Source organism: Acyrthosiphon pisum, chromosome A3 (assembly GCF_005508785.2).
Source record: "Acyrthosiphon pisum isolate AL4f chromosome A3, pea_aphid_22Mar2018_4r6ur, whole genome shotgun sequence".
Taxonomy (NCBI): Eukaryota; Metazoa; Arthropoda; class Insecta; order Hemiptera; family Aphididae; genus Acyrthosiphon; species Acyrthosiphon pisum.
Window position 1 is genome coordinate 36,283,765 of NC_042496.1, and position 16,276 is coordinate 36,300,040.

A 16,276-nucleotide genomic window follows, 5' to 3' on the forward strand; every position below is an offset into this window, starting at 1 on the left:
ATTAAACTATGTAAGTATTATGCGGCCACAAAATTCTGCGGCGCCGAAATGGTATCATTCCGTTATTCGTCCGTGTCAATAAACGACGAGAAAATCGCGTGTACCAGACTCACGCAAATAGACAAATATACATATTTTACAAAAGATTAAAAAATTGGATCAAGGTTGTTGTTTTTCAGACCTAAAATATTATATTTTTTTTTTAGCTGTAATTAAAACCATTTGAATTTATAAAACTCATAACAAACATTTTAGTGCGAGTCGTGGAGTTGGATATAATATGACATATTATGTTATATGTAGAACCGTGAAATAACCTTGATCTGATTTCCAGTTTATTGTTGTGCTGTTTAATCGTAGATCTACAATATATTATAGGTGAGTAAACTATTGTAATAATAATAATATTATTTATCTCTATTCGTTGGTTTCCGTTCTATTTTTTAACCATCGATCTCGATCACAAATTTTCATTTTTGATTTATCGTGCGTGCAATAATCGATAACTAAACGATACATAAAATACACACATATATATATTATAGGTAAGCCTACAAATATAGCTATCATAAATATTTGATGGTCCAAGAGCACGAACATATTATTATTATTATTGTTGTTTTTGGTTGTTGTTATTATTATTATTATTAAACACAAAACGTATATAAAGCTTTCTCCGAACACAATAGCATAACATACGACGCTTTAAATTGTCTAAAACTATAAACGTCGTATATATAACAACACAGCCAAAACCATTATAATATATATCATATAGATGTCTAAACGAAACCTAATCGAAAATGTTGTTCTACTACAATATTTTGAAATCTATGGAGGTATACTTATTACATAAGAATCGTTCTTTCAAGTCCACGTCAAGCCGCCTACCTATGTAAAACGTAAATACGACAACAGTTCATGTGCGTAGGTAGGTACCTGTATTATAATATAATGTCTTTTATCTTTATGTGAAATCATCGTAAATATCAGTGCAATACTAAGAAACAAGAAAAATGCCTTTAAAAATACGACAGAACTTTTTTAAAATGCCCTTACACAAACAGATGTTTACGTAATAATATGTTAAATAAATAAATATGACTGCACAAAAATCTATTTTTATATAATTGTATATTTACATTTACGTAATATAATTTTATTTTGCATTATCATGATTGATACGAATCTAAATAAAACGACCTATCTATATATTATATATTATATTATATACTCGTATCTATATGCACCACGTGAAAAAGATTTCGTAAAAAACAACATAAACAATAAAAATAATTCGATGAAGCAAACTAAATTTTCACCTATTTAATTAGTGTTATATTTTTAGTGATGTAGTTTATGTTAGTTTTTATCAAATTGTATCCATTCTTATTTTTTATGATATATTATACAAAAAAAAATTTGATTTTGATTTTTAATTTCTTTGATATTCTATAAAACAAATGTTGCGTTTGGAAAGCAATGTTTTGGGACACTCAAAAATAAAATAAAATGTGTATTTAAATCTGCGCCCTAAATTTATTATTCTACGATAGATGATAGAACACGATGCTCATTAAACGGGTTATCGTAATGATATCGTTTTCTCGAGCGAGCAGGAGATCTAGCCCCGGGGGCTGTCGACACGAATTCATGCTAACTACCTATATGCATTAAATTGTGTGTTTGTATATACGGTGTTACTCGTTGACGTCGAGAAAAATTTTCAAATTGGTTTTTGTCGAGTAAAACTTTGACCCAGTTGCAGGCCACCGTCGTGCACCGCGATTACTAATAATATCTCGAGAGCTGCCCGAAAGTCACACGTTCGCTCTGTACATATAAATATTAGAAGACGACCGGGCGAACAGCAGGACGAATACCTATTTCATTAATAAGTCGATATGCATATTTCAAAAATCATTATTCATTATAGACACTTGTGCAGCGTTACATATTATTATATTATATACAACCATCATGCGTAATATGTTTCGTGTACTGCAATCAGTATATAAATATATAACATAATAATATGTGACATGTGTATTATTGCATATACGTAATCGATTGACCGTAGCAGTTAGTATTCAATAGTTCTAATACCTAACGTTATCAAATATAATATATTATACAGAGCGATTCACCATGCTGATCGTCCCAATTTTTACTTTAATAATGCATATTTTATTAAAAACTATAATTTGTAAATTTATAAATATATACGTCTTAAACACCATATAATATCAAGATTCTTGAGAGTTTTATTTTTTTTGCATTATATTTATGGAGTGTCCTGTGGTATGTGGTACAAACTTCAGCTGTTATTTAATAGAAATATTTTTGTAGGTTGGACTATTTTTTTCGTAATTTTAACAGATTTTTCGTAATAACGTGAAAAGTTTAGAATTATTTCGCATTTTCTCGTTACAGTACCTTGATTATTACAACCGATGCATGATAATAAAATGACGTTACCATAGTAACCAAAAGAAAAAATGTACTCTTAAAAATATACAACTTTTTTTCGTAAGGTTGCTCCTATGCATAATATAATAAAGGTTACCATAACAACCTCGTTTATATATATATTTTTAATCATAATTATTTTAAAAATATATCTATCATTCAATGTTTTTCCATGAAACGAAGAAAATAGTCTTAAGTAGCACGCTCTTAATGACTTAATATACGCTTGTCAACGCTTCCCTTCTTTTTTATTGAAAATTATTTAGTCGATAAACTGTTTGAACATTTTGATGTACCTAATTCAATATTTTAACGAGAAGGTAATTTCTCAGATATTCTCAAATATTTATACTAAGGATAACAGTCCTTAAAAATGGTTTTAAAAAAATATGTTAGATGTAATATTGGATCTAATATTTATATTTTTTACTATCCTTGGACCATTTTTACAAATTATAAATATTGATGGATTAATATTAATAACTAAAATTGACAAGTAGATAACCCTTATTTTTTAAACACATTATCATTAGTAGGTACAAAAAGTTAAATAACTCAAAAGCTACTCGATTTAGTTTAGGTACATCAACATTTCCAGAAAAATTATTCACTAAATAATGTACAATAGAAAAGGAAGGTACTCGTTTAAAGAACAGACAATCTTTATAAAAACATCAACAAAATCTCAAGAATTTGAAAATAATATGGTCTTTAAATATATTTAAAATTTCCGAAATTCAGATTTTGATTAACCGCATTATTAAAGAAGTCAAAGGGGATGAGCATGATTGGTATCGCCTTTCATTATATATAAATATTATTATTTTTTTTTTTTTATTGTTATGAAACGTCTTTATTGAAGGGTCGTTATCGTTACGTCCTTTTGAGGTCAGTTGTCGTCACTGCCGTCGTCATCGAATCAAAACGCTACAGAGCACCTGTGACTCCTACACGGTAATAATAATAATTGAACCGATTACCTGTGTAATAGGTAACCGATTAGCGGTATAAAGCTAAGTCTGTATTTATTATTGTAATATTATGAATTGTACTATAAAATGTTGCATATAATATGCAGTTGTTAACTTTCCAATGTGATTAAAAACCGTACATAAGTAGGTATGTTTAATATAATATTTGCGTAACAAAAAGAACAAAAAAAGATGCAACACCGAGGCCACAACGTCGTATTTTTCCCATGTCGAATCTTCTTAAAGTCTGCACGAGCTGTGTATAGTATCGTGTCATCTAAATGTGCGTCCTTTAAAATCATATTCATTGTGCGCGAACCACGTGTCTGATTTAAGGTACCTACAACTACTGTTCTTAAACGAGTGGTAGTTGTTTTGTGCTCAAACAAGTTGTCTCTTTGGTATTTGCACGCAAACCAGGACAGCCCGGAGCTACAGAATCGCAGAGCCCGACGTATGTGCATATAATATTACAATATGATCGAAGGTCAAACATACAGACCTGGGATCAACGTATAGGTAGTCAATAGACATTTGCCCAGAGTATTGATATTTGGCACCACGCTAATTTTGAATCTGTACTATAAATCTTAGTGTATTCTGTTATAGTAAATAAATATTTTTTGATATCATTATAAAAAAATTGTAATTATTTAAACTTTTCGTTTAATGATTCATAAGTAAAAAAAATTCATGTAAGAAAGCTAAACATTTCTTTGGGCAATTTAAATTAATAACTTGAAAAGATAAAAACTCAAAACTGAATATTGTATTCATACAGGGTCTCCCGTGAGGATGTATATTAGCCATCAACCGTGGAGGGGGACTCGCCGTCCGGACAATAACTGGTTTTATACTGTAAAAACTACGAGATTAATGAAAATAAAATGTTGATAGGTCAACATTTTCAGAAAGTGAAACTCTATAAAATGACTTAATTCAATTGTTTCAAAAGAAAAAAATTTCAATTACATTTTTTAAACTTTTTCATCAAAATAATGTATTTAATTAAAAAATAAAATATATCTAGTCCTTGTCTCTATGAGTCTAATAAAAATGTATGAAAAATGTATTATCTCAGGAGATATGTTTATGGATATAAATCCTCGCGGGGCACTGTATATGTCAGGAAAAATATTATTGATCAAAGTTCAATACATTTTATAGTATTTTGTACGTATCTATATGCATAATTTATTTTCTTGATAAACAGCTGATGAAAAATCATTTAATGGAAAATGTTAATTACAAATTTAAATTGTTTTTGTTTTCAAAATTTATGATTGCATCCCTGGATTATATTAAAATGAAGATCATATAATGTTTGCGATACACAAAAAAACTTGTCAGGCCTTATATATATTTCGTATAACAATTTCGTATTGTCAGGCGGTCTGACTCAGGCCTCAAGTCAAACATTTCCAATGGACCTAGAATGTTCCAAGTAACGTCTGCTTTGAAAAACTGGGAAATAATGACAAATCTCCAGCATGTACTTATTATATTAAAGCATACCAAGGAAGAAGGTTTAGAAGAAATTTTGCCTAAGTTGCAAATTATTCTAAGAATTTATATTCCATATACTGTAACCGATATTGTACGGATGAACGTTATTTTTCAATATGAAAAAGGGTTATGAACTATATGAGATATAAAATGATAGAGGATCGCTTATATGCAATAGCTCCATCTAATAATAAAGCAGAACAGAACTTGAAACCACTCAATTTAGAGAAAATTATAAATGATTTTGCTGATGCAGAAAATGTTTCTGTGGTTTTTAAGCTTAATATAACGTGCACCATGTTTTCGTAGAAATTTTTTTAAATCAAAATGTTTTGATATAATAATAATATATATCTCTTTAGGGATTTCGCGTACCTATACGGATAAATTTGCTAGATAACTACAACGGGACTTTGCTGTCGACCGTATACTATCGAAGTGTAATCATCGTGGCAGTATACTCGCCGACATCAAATCAGCTTCGTCGTCGATTGAAGTTCCTTACTTAGGTAGGTACCTATAAAGAATTATTGGACGTCTGGGAATATCATAATAATTATATGAAACAGTGCGTCATAGTGTAACTATATATAGTTGTTCACACACCCTTCTGTCGCTACAAAATAATCATTATAAAACGCTAGTTCGCAGTCGTCGACCGATATTATGGATGTCGTAAAAGCACCTCGACCACATATTTAATAATATTATTATATTGGATATTAATTAAAAGTTCATTAAGTAGAGCCGTTTTATTTACAGTTACCAAAATTCGTGCAGTACCTAGTACCTCCATATTACAGTGGCGTTAAGAACTTATATTACTTTATGTGGGTGGATAATTATTTTGTTAGGTTGGTGTAACAATATTTTTTTATTTAACTACCTATATCATTATTAAAAAAGTGGCTAATATGATGTTGATATTATAATTCACTGTATGATAAATTAACATTAAGTATACAATAGTATATATACAGGCCCGGATTAAAACTATCGTAGGCCCTAGGCAGTAGGCACAGTACATTTAGACATTAAGTGCATACACGTTAATGTGGCCCTGTAATGTCCAGTGTTTAAATAGTTAAGAAACCTTCTGTTTGGGAGAGGAAGTGTACAATCTTAGTGTTAATCCTTTAGAAACAAAAATATTTACAGCATAAAAATTAAATCTAAACTTTTATTACCTACTTTTTATATGATAACAATTTTAACAGATCTTAAAAACAATTAATTTTACTCCAAATATTATATACAGATATATTATATTATATTGTCAAAAACCAAAAAAAATAACAACTTATTTTATACCATTTTGCATATTTCTTTAATTAGTTTAATACAAAAGATAAAATTGTAATAAAAAATAACAGTATATATTTTTTTTATTATTAATTAACCCGTGACAACTTAGCCCATTGGATGGTTTTTAACTGTGCGGGAGGATACTGTAGGTTTTTGTAAACACGTTTGTTTTAGTTTGGCAGAATTTTCATGTGGACACCCGTATGTATATGCCATGCCCGGGTGGGGGATGGCGGCCTCTCTCTCCAGACACCGTGACTGCCCGAAGAGAAGTGCCGCCCGAGACCGAGATTAGAACCGACGACGGTGCTAATCCGCTCGGCCGCTTTGTCAATAACATACAATTTTTGAATTTATAATTTATCTCTAGCACTCATTTGATCTGCAGCATAAATTGCTTTGCCATCATTTACAGAGACTAGTGAGTACCATGCAGTCATACGCGGTGGGATCGACCTGCAGTCGATAATAAACTATTGTTTCTATTACGTAAACGATATATTATTTATAATTATTATTTCCTAAAAATATACTATGAACAGTAATCGTGGTATCATTCTTAAATACATGATATTTTACTTGTTGTGCTAATGTGTACAATCGTACGGATTAATTTATAATAATAATAAAAAAAGCATAAATATTACAAAAAAATCGTAGTCACACATTTTATTTTCGTAGGCCCCAAAAAGTTCGTAAGCCCTAGGCACAGTGCCTATACTGCATATGCGCTAATACGGCCCTGTGTATATATATAGTACATATATCTAACTGATTTACTCTAGGAGTCAGCTGCACATAGGTAACAAACCGCATGCTGTTTAATAATTGTTGTATCTAATAGGGAGGATAATGTTGTAGGTACTGTATGCGTAGGGTATTTATCATCGGAAGTCGAAAATTATAGGTCACATTGGTGTTAACTGATTAGAATGATTATGTATTTTAAAATAAAATAAAATAATAAATAATTTTATAGGTGGGTGGTTTTAATATTAATTGCCCTCATGGATAAAAATATGTTCGTGACGCCATTAAGTACTATATATAGTATATATATTATATATACCTACATCGATATGATGAACTAAAAACTGTATGCCTCCACGAAACAGCGAACTATAGCGTGGCGGCTGTTTTCTTCTCATTATTACCGTGTAATATTATTATTATACATATGAAGTGATCCACTTCACTGTTTACAATCATTTTCCGAGTACATTATTAGGGGTTCGTGAAAGGAAAAAATTCTAAATAAAAGTTTCAACATTGAATTCATTAATAGCAGGTACCTATAATTCAAACTTTGAGTCACGGAAGTTTTGTTTTACACTGAGCTAAAAACAATGTATATGTTTCTACAAAATATTCAAAGCCCTATACACAGGTTACCCACTTAAAAAATATATTAAAACCATGTAGAAAAACGTTTTTTTCCTTTCAAAAATCGACTACGAAAAATTAATAGAGCCACGAGTCGAACGAGGAACGAGTTGCTCTGTATAATATCATTATGACGTATAGCTCTGGTACGGGATGGGCGGAGGACGTGCGTCTAATCCTAGATCCGTATGTGTCACGTCGAAGAACTTATGCCAAACGACGACGTAACAATGTTAAAACTATAATAATAATATCAATCTAATAATTCCAGTATAGTAATAATACAATAGTGATGAATACGAACGAGCGTTTCAATTCGCACCCCGTACGCGCGCGGAGTCGACGATAGTGGCGCAAGTCTTTGGCGTATATTATAGTAGTATAGTGTATAGGTACTTGGTGTGGAGTCCACGTACCGGGTCAAGGTGGACGTTATGCGGTGCAACAATATCGCATTCATATAATATATAATATTATAATTATACACCTTAGACGTGGAGGCGACCTCGTCGTCGTCGGCGGCGACGCGCGCATACAGTACAACAGCCGCGAGAGGCGCTATGCTACGCGGTACCCACAACGCACTAAACACTATCGATGATGGAGTACTAACAAGGTGTATTAACCGTGATGTAAGCTCGGTGGCGTAACTGGATACGAAACTGGGGGGATGGGGGGGATGGATAATTTATTCACCAAAATCGAAACCATAACCTAATTGTTTGTTTTTACGCAAGTCTTAAAAAATCATTTTATAGCTGAAAACAAATCGTATATGTATCCGATATCGTTAAATAATAATATTAAGTAGATATAGGTACATTAGAGTTCTTTAAAAAAAGTTGCTATTACTTGTTTGAAAAAAAATTAATTTGACTATATAATAATCCTGTAATCATGATTCATGAAATAATATTATTGGATTTTTTTTGTAAGCCAGGTAATGCAACAAGACAAGAGAAACGTGAAATAAAATATCTGAAGTACTTAGATTTAAATTATTTAAATTAAATAATGTGTGGGATATAATATTTTTATCTAACAAAATGTTGTTATGCATTCATTATATTTTATTTTAGAAGCTTTAAATACTTCTATTATTAGCATTTCTGGGGAGAGGCGTGGTCGCTTCACCACCCCCCACCATACAAGAATATCAGGTGGCATGTACCCCCTTACCCCTAACAAAACCCCTCTTAAGTAAGTCTATAAAGACGTACATATAATACTAATAATCATAAGTCACCTGCGACGAATTTGACGGTCGTCGATAATAAACATCCCGAAAACGAAAAACGGCCAAAATGCACAGAAATAGATACCTACATAATAGTATTTAAATTATAAATTAGGATGAGAATTTAAATATGAATTTCAAAGTTCGTTGCATACATCAAGAGCTTATGAAAAAAAAAACATTTATTTTGGAATTTTTTAATCTTAGAGTTTACATTTTTCTTATATTTTATGAAAGATGATAAAATTTGACAACAAATTACTAAAAACCATACCACTAGTAAAAATTGATAAAAAGAAAAAGAATTTAACAAGAGATATTTATTGACTTATCGTCATATTATTTTTATTAAGTATGTTTTTTACCTATGTGCCTGACAAAAGTGGCGGCGGCTGTACAACAATCTGACAAACTAAATCTTCGTCACGTGTAGGTCAATATATTATAATATAGATTTTGGTAGATTTATTTATGACTTGCGCGAATTGCAATAACGCCAAATTACGCGAATTTAAATAATACAAATATGGATTTTTACTTAGGTAACATTAGGTATAATATGTAAAAAACAACTTTTAAGGGCATTCCTTAAAGTTTTGGAATATTATTAGGCACTGCAAATTCGCATTTTTAAAATACATTTCTGTTGTTTCTTAGGACGTTAAAATCTAAAGCTAAATATAATACAATCACGATAGTGTATGTTTATGTACGTCTGAATCAAAATATAGTCACGACCGGAGAAAGTACAGTGAATCGAACGGAAAAATGTCCTAATAAAATTAAAATATCAAATAGCGGTGAAAATTACTGGAGAAAATTAAACGCTTAACTACGGAAATCGGAAGTAATGGCTGTAGAAATTAAAACGGACAATAGAGCATAGTATTATACGATATATGCGACGATGTCGATTATAAAATGTATATCGATTACGAACACGGTTATCAATAACCTACCTATCGTGACGAGTATAGGTCGTAAATTGTCGGCGTGTTATGATTTTATTACTTTCGATATCCCGTACCATGGTTAACCTAACAACTATAATAATATTATTATTTATGCTACACGCAGACACACACAGTAGACACACTGTTTTAAATATGAAACGTCATCGGCTGTATATGCATACTATTAAGCTATTAATATGCATATGGCATAATATTATTATACAATAATATTAGTTGGCGCGGACAAAGATGAGATCGACGAAAACAAAATAAATATTGAAAAAAAAAACACTCGAAGAGAAATAAAATTTGTCCACTGGCAGGGTCAAGTATGTTTGAAAAGGAAACAAGTTTTATTTAAGTAAAAGTTAATTTAAGTAAAAATCGGTATGTACAAAACCAAATACCAACCTGTATATACCTACATGGAATTTTAATAAAACAATATCGATTAAATTGTAATTTTTTTTTAAAACAGAAAATTAAAGTTATTTTTTTTTATTTTACAATTTTACAAATTTTAAAATTTAGATAAATTAAATTATTATAAGTAAAATAGTTTTCGTAAAAAACCCATAATAGTAAGTATTACTTGTAAAAAAAAGTAATATAAAATAAAATAGGGAAAAACAATTTCAGTATTGGTTTAAAATTGCCTAATGGCACTAAAAAGCGTTTCATTATTAATTTAAAATTGCGTTTTTCCCCCCTTAAACTAGCGACAGATACCTATGACAGAACGAATGAACAGTCGTACAAGACTAATCGAATTATCGAGACTAAAAAATGTCAGATTATAACTTCAAATAATATACCTGTAGAATATAACAATGTTTTGTTATTTTTGGAGATTAATTGAATAGAAAATAGCGGTAAATCGTTGTTATCATAAAGGAGTGTTTTGTGCGATAAAATCGTATCGGAATTTGTGTAATCACTGATAAAATAATGCAATGATTTAAGGAACATACTATTAATTCGTGTCGTACGCATAGACTGACTATTCTATTTTTATAACTTCGGTGGATTAGATTTTTGAAAAAAAATTTGGAAAAAATTGTTGGATGATCGGTTAAGCAGGATCGAAATCGTCCATAGACGGCGGATGTTGTTTTGGATAAAATGGTATAACACGCAGATCTGCAAAGTGTTAAGAATATGGGAGGATCCAGGGAGGTGTTTAAATAAAGGGTCGTCTATTGAATGACCGAATATTTTGTCTACATATAAATTTGATAGTTTAGCGGCTCCCCGTATTTGGATGTCATAGGCAATAGCAATGTTTTATATACGATTTATTTATTTTTAAGATAGATCTACGAATTTTTATTCAGAAGAAAATATACAGAGGTTTTCACTTTTGCATCTTTGGTTTAGCTTCACTAGTCGCTTTACTCAAATATACAGTGAGCACATAACTACATAATAGTAGTTTGTCTAAATAACTAATAAACATTAAACATAATATAATTAAACAGCGATCGTATATTGGATACAATAGAAATTATCGTGTTATTAGATACTACTGGAGGAAAAATATCTTAGCGAAGGGTAAAAATTAAGTCTTATGACTGATGACTATTGAAAGTATTTATTTTGACTCTCCAATTATAAGACACCATCTATAATAATAGGTAGTATTATGACGTTTCGGTAGCAAAATGTCTCTTAGTCGGACCGACGTAGAGCAGTTAGATAATATTAGGTAAGGTTAAGTTTGGTTCGTTCGGTAATAAATTATTGTACTTTTCGTATTAGAAATAACATGCCTAATGCAAATATATTTTTTATTTCTTTATCACATTTCATTAATAATATTTCCAATTAATTTCATTTTTGTTACTGTATTATTTTATTTTTTCACATTGTATGCATCTTTATTTAATACTGTATTTATGTGCCCTTGTGGCGTTGAAAAGTAATAAATAAATAAATAAATAAATAATTATATTGTTATCTAATGTGACTTTTAAAAAGAATTTCAACGGCATTTCAGAATGTTGCCGTAATGTATATGGGTCAATTTATAAAAAATATTAACATTGAATTGAGGTTATTCCTAAATTCATTAACACCTATATTCATTAGTCAATAGTCTGAATAAAATACCTTATACATATAAATATTTTCGAATGTAGCTTACATTATAGCTTAGCAGTACAATGGTACATTGAAAATATAGGTCATCAATAGTATAAAGCCCGGATATTCATAAATTTACATAGATCATCTTCTTTTATATATTATATAAGTTTATTAAAACTGAATGATAAAGGTACTTTATTAAAATATATTTAGATGTCAAATTTAAATACAAAAGTTGTCATTGATATATTATTTGCATTGTCAATAAATGCGTAACCGACTTTTGCTACAGTTGGTTTTGAACTAGACTTTGGATTTATTAATATGCCCACGTAATGCGTTCATTGCGCCTTAATGCTTTATACATAAGTGTTATGCGTGTAGGTACCAAATTATAATAATGTTATATCGAACTCGATTTACAAAGAATTTTTTTAATTCAATACAAAATTATCGTCTGAAACTTAATAATTATAACTCATATAAAGTTTGAAGTTAATTTGAAATTACCATAATATTTTTAATCACGTATCTTTAGCTATAATATTGAAATATTTCAATGCCATTCATAATACTGATCGTGTATAACATAATATATATTTTTTATTAATTAGAAGATTTAATTTATTTAGGTTAAACAAAATGTTTATTTTTATGAAAGTATGCATAATCATTTGTTCAAATATGAATATGAATCATTTTTTAAACATAATTTAAGCACGAACCTGTTTTTTACAGCCCTTATATAGAAATACCTAATTGTTTTATACAGACATACAGTCTATTATGTATAGAAAATATGATAACTCGCCATTATATACATCATAAATATATAATATGTGATGTGTGTTCAATTTGTCGTATTAACTATAATTACCTATATAATTGAATACACGTTTAATTGAACGGAACGGTTAGGTATATGCTTTTAACGTTTTTAACAGTATAATGTACGAATATAGATAATTCCATGTCTGTTTAAGGCTTTAAGGTTATAAATATTGTTATTACTTATTTATCAATATGTTGCTATTCTTGCACTATTATTTCAAAACCGGTTAGTGGTTGACAGTTTTAGAATTTCGAGCATATGGCAGGACTACTGGTTTTGAAATGACGTATGATAAGATACGATAAGATGGTGTGATAGTTTTATTTGTGTCCGTCAGAAAACGTCGGCTGATGAAAAAGTTCGAAAAGATCAAATTCACAGGTCGGAAATTCAACAAGCAGTTTGTACCAGACTCCGGGAACCTAATCTGCTACGGATCACACACTCGTCTTTAATCTCTAATATTTTGGAAAGAATATAACTGTTAAGCAATATTATAAATAATTTTGTCACTTATTCCTATTACAATATTCTCCACTTATATTTAAAGGTGTATTATGGGTATGCATAATATTATTAAATTATTCTTGCACATCTATCACTGCATAATATAATAATGTGTAAACCGTCTGTGGTGCAACCGTGGATAGTTGAGATTCGTATATGACGTTTCAATAAATGTATAATATTTATGTAATTGAGGTTATCTCCTATGTTTAAAATAACGTATAATTTATTGCTGTAGTACCTACAGTCGTACTATCTATATAATAATATATATTATATTTTTTCTAACGATTTTTACAGTATCCAATTTTCCAATCATCAGCTCATTTGTACATTACAAACTTATTGAGAATAAAAATTAAAACCTATAGACGATAATACATTATTCATTAATAATTTTATCACGCGGCTCAAACCGGTAATAAATTAGTGGACCATGGTCAACCAATGCAAAATTTAATTTTATAATATCTCCGGACGAGCTATACAATGTTACGCAATTGTCTTGTTTTGATATTAAAAAAATCTGGATTTTCGTCGATATATTTTTTACCTACAATCTCTGTAGTTGTATCTACCTAAATATAGAATGTCTAAATATATATATATGTGTCTAAATTTACACCTACCTTGCTAAACTATAGACCTAGTAATGCGGTTTTCAAGGTTTGTTATTGAAATATAATCTATCGTGGTATCAAGCGTGTTTTTTAGTGCCGTTTAAATCAATATAGTACTAAGTATATAGTATAATAACAGTAATACTTATTTTGGACAGGTACGCATTGTCGAAAGGATAGAAAATAATATGTTAAGCCGTGTGTAGTAATTTTAATGATAATACGTATTCTATTTTTTGAATTTGAATTTGAATTTAAAAGCCTAATGACCGCGTCAGAATATTATGTGGCTGTAGGTATTTCCTACTGGACAGTATTGCGATATTCAAAGATGCTGTAATATACCTAATAATATAACGTTTCAATATTGCGCGAAACGCTGATCATAATAATATTATAGATTCTCGTTTCGGCAATTACAAAATCCCACATGAAATCCTCTGCAGTATCAAAGATCTCCGAAGGTCGCGAACAATAATAATTGTTACGTGGGATTCGGGTGATGCACGCGTTCACTTTCTACAATATCAACAACACTGCTATAGGTCACTGACCAAGTCAACGTTAAAAGTTAAAAAAAAAGTATATAAAAGTGGCTGAATAGAATGTCTTATTCTGGTGGTAATAATAGAATGGCAGTAAAGTACCTACCTAATTACAACACGTATACAAGATATGTATTGATATATATTATTATAATAATCTGCACACGAAATTAGAGAACCTTAAATTTCTATACACGACAGATTCCGCCGATTAGATTATATTGAACGGTTCTAAGTAAAAAAAAAAAATTAAAAATGAAACGCTTAATCGGAGTAAAAAAAAATGTAGGTATAACAATAAAACACGCATTATTATTATTATTGTATATTTAGATAACGCGATAGAAACCAATCAACTTTTTTTTTGGTAACGTTACACACGATTAAATAATTACGGTCGATCAATTGTTTGCCATTTTAGGTTTAAAAAGAAAATCCACTACAGGTGCCTGCTCATTATGCTACCAGCCTAATTCAAATTGCAAATTTCGACTATAGAGACTCCACCGAATCAGAATGACGCATTTATGCAATATTCAACCGTAGTGAATCGAAACAATAATTATTATTAATATCATGTCATAATAATATCATAGACACTCGATTATGCCGTTATAATAATGCGTCGTCATAATATTATTATGATGTAAAATTGTTTTTTCTTCTAAAACTATACGAGCACGTGTACATAACGAAAATACTTTATAAATCATAATAAACTGTTGACGTTTATATTCGAGCCCGAAGACTTCATTAAAATATCATTTGCCGGAGGTGTCGACGTACCTATTATGTAGGACGTACGATTTATGACAATAAGCTTTACTCGCGCTCCGCACCTTCTCGATCGGTATACGCATTTACGCGATAATAATAATCAGGTATAATATACTATGTCCGTACATACATGATTAATTTGTAACCACGCCAAAAGTGTTTGTGTAACTTTAAATTTATAATATTATATTGACGTGTAAAAATTTTACTCACCAAAACGATCTCCGACGGGGATCGTGCTCCGACGATGTGTGTGTGTGCGGATAGGTTGCACGTCGACGTCGACGTCCGATGACTCTACGATATAATATTGTTCACCGCAAACCGAACACGTAAACTTCAGCAGGGTGAAAAACGGACACGAGTAGTGAGTTTAATTATCTAATAATGTTGTAAATTGCCGGTCGTTCGGTCGCGAGTCCGCCGTACGATTACCACGGTCGTCGGCAGCACGCGAGTATTTGGGTAACAGCGGACCTTCCGGTCGCCCTACCTAACCCGGTCGCGGATTGAAACCGGTGGGGACGGTCGCGCGACGCGAAAACCGGAATGTCGTCTCGACGGGTAGACGAGTGTTGTGGCGGTGGGGGTTGGGGGTGGGAGTGGAACGAGTCGGGGAGGAAAATCGAATGAAATAGTAAAGATGGGAAATACATAAATCCGTTTACAAACAAACAATCGTTTGATGATGTCCTTAGTTAACAGTATTTTTGATAAAGTTTAAAGTTCAAGGTTTTTATAAAAATCGATAAAAACGTAAACTGTTCTGTAGTTAAAAGTCTTAATGCTGGATGGTTAAGATTTTTTGATAACGTAACACCTATATTATTATTTTTAAATGGTACAACCATCCGTGGTTATTAGCTAAACATGTACAATGTACATTGACCTATTATAGTACTGCTGGGGCAGCCAACGCGATCGAATGGTCGATCTTGGACGATTTCTAAGTCGATCCCCCTTGTTAGAATGCTTAATTATATATTGTTATAAATTTGTCATTTAGTAGACACAGATATGAAATATATATTTTGGATTAACCTGCTAGTGTGATATGGCATTTTCTCACATGAAAGTTATAAAAGC

General features: G+C 30.6%; 1 protein-coding gene across 1 annotated transcript in view; it reads right to left on the bottom strand.

Moving 5' to 3' along the window:
• Positions 1-15,653, bottom strand: part of LOC100163970 (elongation of very long chain fatty acids protein AAEL008004) — a 34,198-nt gene extending 18,545 nt beyond the window's left edge. Inside the window, exon 1 of the mRNA XM_001952783.5 lies at positions 15,404-15,653. The gene's annotated coding sequence lies outside the window, so the exon portion shown is untranslated. The remainder of the gene's footprint in view (positions 1-15,403) is intronic.
• Between the last annotated feature and the right edge of the window lie 623 nt (positions 15,654-16,276).